Source organism: Anastrepha ludens, chromosome 2 (assembly GCF_028408465.1).
Source record: "Anastrepha ludens isolate Willacy chromosome 2, idAnaLude1.1, whole genome shotgun sequence".
Taxonomy (NCBI): Eukaryota; Metazoa; Arthropoda; class Insecta; order Diptera; family Tephritidae; genus Anastrepha; species Anastrepha ludens.
In genome coordinates this window covers 77,496,700-77,500,738 of record NC_071498.1, presented here as the reverse complement: position 1 = coordinate 77,500,738, position 4,039 = coordinate 77,496,700, and positions in this window count along the sequence as shown.

Here is a 4,039-nt window from a genome sequence, read left to right as displayed (position 1 = left end):
ATTTTTTATGAGGAGCTTTTTCATGGCAGAAATACACTTGGAGGTTTGCCATTGCCTGCCGAGGGGCGACCGCTATCAGAAAAAAACCGTGATTCGATCCGACGTTCTCTCTGAATTCCGAATTATAGTCGCGCACCAACCAATTCGGCCACGGCGGCCGCCGTTGGTTATCAGCCATAAAAAGACCAACCTTTGTTCACAAAAATATATAAAGGGTCTTTCAATAGCGACGCCCAGATGCCATCTTTGTCATCTTTGACATTTTTCAAGTAGACAGTTCCAAAAGTTCGGGAATAAATTTCAAGAAAATTGTTCTCTCGCAGACCCAAAACTAGACAATCTGTTAAGAATATTGCTGCTGTAGCGCAAAGTTTTGCTGAATAACCTACACCCTTCGACACCGATATCTCGACGTTTTCAAAAATTAGGCATTTATGGATCTATTGTGTAACGGAGTTTACCTGTAGAGGCGCTCATAATGGACATTTAAATTGTGTAATTTTTCATGTGTAATTGTTAAGAGCCGTATTTTGATCCAAAATCTGCCCAAGAACAACTGTAAAACGCTTGAAATGCCGGGTGCTATATTCTTAGCACACAATTAATTAGATGAGATTACATGTTTACACAATAGAAATAATTTAGTTCATAGTTTATTTATACCATATTTATTCCACCCCATTTTATTAACAACAATATCAAAATACTGTGTTTTGTTTATTATTTCAGCATAACTAACCACAGCCAACTGTCTCAAGCTCAATACTAATGGCGAATTGTATTAACCAACTGGTGCACAGCGGTGATAAGGCAGGAGCAGAAATCATCCAAATAAATAACCACAACTGCATAGGCGATTTCTACAACAACATCTCAGGCAAGCTGCTCCAATTGCGACATAGGTACATATAATACGAGTATAATGGCCCACTACACCAACAGCACCGTAGTGTTTGGTGCTTCATTTAAAGAATGGATTGCGCGCTCTCTCGTGAAATAAGAGCCCATCGACGGATTGAAGTTTAATAGATGGCGAAGAACGTCATAAGCTTTCATTTTTACTTGTTGACAAGCGGTTAATGGCCGACGTTGCTTGAACATATTGAGCTAAACGTGTGAGCGGATCAAATTAGTTGGCAACAGAATGTGATTTGAATTTTTCGGCAATATTGCCTTTATTTTTGTCGTCGCCATTACAATTTTCATAATCATCATCAGCAGCAGCAATTCTAAGTAGTGATGGGGTTGGTTTTGGCATGACGCCTAGGTTAAAATTGTAATGTATCTGTCTGGAATTTGTCTCAGAGGCATAGTGGGTTTTATTTCCAAAGCCATTGTTATTCTATCAGTATATTGAGGGCGGTCGCGACGCGAAGCGCAAGGCTACAAAAGCAGTCTGGTGTGGCTTTGTACGTGGCAATGAAATAGCAAGTGTGCACTTCCGCCCCAACTAACACATTCACTTGCCGGCTGTTCACTCACACAATGCGGGTTTTTTTTTTGTTTTTGGGTTTCCCTTTTTCACCAACTTCTCTATTTTTGCAAATATATTTCACATTTTCAGGCACGCATTCTTTTTCGATTAAATCAGATAATGTTGCCATTGCCAACCACATTATCTCCAGCGGCAGCAGAAGCGCAAGCAGCTGTTGCAAGAAACAGAGGAAATCGGGTGCATATATATACATATATATATACATATATATATATATATATATGTATATACCTAAGTATACGCAGCCTGCATGAAACGCTATATTAGGTTGTGTCCTGCGTGCTCTAAACAGGAGTTCCGTAAACAGTAGCGTAGGCGGGGGACTGGCTTACTTCGAATTTCTTACGCATTTTGTTTTCCAAGGGTAGTATTTGCTAAAAGCACTAGCAGAGGTATTGACACCAGCACAAAACTTAGAAAGGGAAGCTAGTAAGTTCCTTAATTTTTTTAATATTAACATATTTCTTAAAATTTTAGCAAATTTCCGATATTATTATCTACTGTAGAACGAAAGCTTTCCAGTAGATCTAAAAGCTTTCCAAAGGAGCACTGAAAGTCAAATTTTCTACGACTCTGATGTGCTTAGGGGCGGTGAGAGGTACAGACCGAGTATAGTATTAGTGTTATCTGAGCCTCGGACTTACCTCGACTGAGCTTCATATCTGGCTTGATATTTTTATTAATTTATTCAGCTTTATGGCTTGGAAGACTCGTATTATAAAGCCTTCGCTTCTGATTGATGGAGGCAATTTTGCCTTTTATAAATCACTTGAGAAATGCAGCAAATCGACACACTTGAAGTGATAAATAAAAAACTCAACTTGTTGCCTACTTAGAGGCGAGAAGGAAATTTAACACAGCTCGCTTAAATGCACTCCTCTTATAATCTGAATTGCATTGTGAAATTGGGGATTCATATTTGCTCACGCCTTTGTGATTTGACACATGAAACTTTTGGCTGCTCTGACAACCCGTAGAGAAATCGAAGTAGATGAAGTTATAAATTAGTGCAAGCATTTTTGTGAAACGATAATATAATATTTAAAATTTCACCCTTCTTCACAATCAACTATCTACGCGCCTGCCCGGAAACAATGCTTGCAATACCATCCCTTCCGGCATGTCCTGGTACTTACCACTCCCCCTCTGTCTCTCTCTTACATACTCACTTGCTCTCCACATTCAGTTCAGTTCATTCGAGGGCGCATATCCGTTAGAAAAGCAATATGAAAACAAAATCGAGAAAACGAGATGGTAAACGAAACAGAGCGAGCAAAGCAAACGAAACAAGGACGAAGAAAATTCACAAGCAGGGAGCGCTTGCATTTTCCTCGATTTTCGTGTGTGCTCATTAGTTACTGCTGAAACGTCGGAGTAGCAACGTCAGTTAATGTGCTTGCGTGTGATAAAATTAAAGTTCGAAAAAAACCACAAATGTTCCTTTGTTTAGGCTCGTGCTTTATTTTTCACTTATTAGACTACACTTACTTTAATAATTAGCATTCAACGGCTTCAGTACAAAGACTTACCTCGGTAATATTATATATTCAGTTTGTATGTGATTTTCAACTTCGAAAAATTAAGTCGTACCGTTTTAACCGCGATCGTAACCATTCGCCGCGCCACTTCAATGCTCGAAAACACTTGGCACACACACCGATTTCACACACTCAATAACACGTTAGCGGCAATCAGTGTTAACTCACGCGATTAGCGGATGTTTTATCGACGTATTCAATTAGCTATCGTGACCGAAACCGTAATCATAACAGTAATCGTTATCGTAACAGTAATCGTTATCGTAATAGCAATCGTTGGTGTGGCCGTTTTTTGTTTTGTCTTTAACCTATTTTTAACACTTGCTAATATTCGGATTTGTGCTGTTGTGAAAATGTGCAACTTCGTATACGTATACTGAATGTATCCTGAGTGTATCCTATCCGGTATACCTTCAGTATACGTAACACGAGGCCACACTTACATCGTTGGATTTAGCTACAAACACACGAACGTCGTTTAATGCTTAGCTGGCAGATGCGATGTCTTCAAATGTGGGTTTATTACTTGAAACAATAATCATTTTTATTATTACAGCTACGGATCGAAAATATTATTTTGAATTTTATATATACTAAGTACATATTATAAATACATATGAATAAAAATAAAATATACAATATTTAAACTAAATTATAAATAAATTAATTATTTTCGTGTTTATTTTGAGCGAAGTGTGGTTTAAATTTTGAATTGTAGAAGGCAAATTTAATGAAGATTGGTATACATATGTGTATGTATGTACATATATGTATGTGTGTAGCTTGAAACATAATTAAACATCTGCGAATTTATACGAGTTTTGTATTATTAAACATCGCTGCCATTTTTAATACATGCAGTCTGGCAGGGAGCAGACTTCCATCCCTTATTTCTACATCAATACAAATGCTGACATAAATTTTTCCTTGAAACATATTTGACATTGACAGATATTTCCCAAGGCTTGCCTTACTCTTGTCTTTGAAGCCCACTTGAGATGTCAAA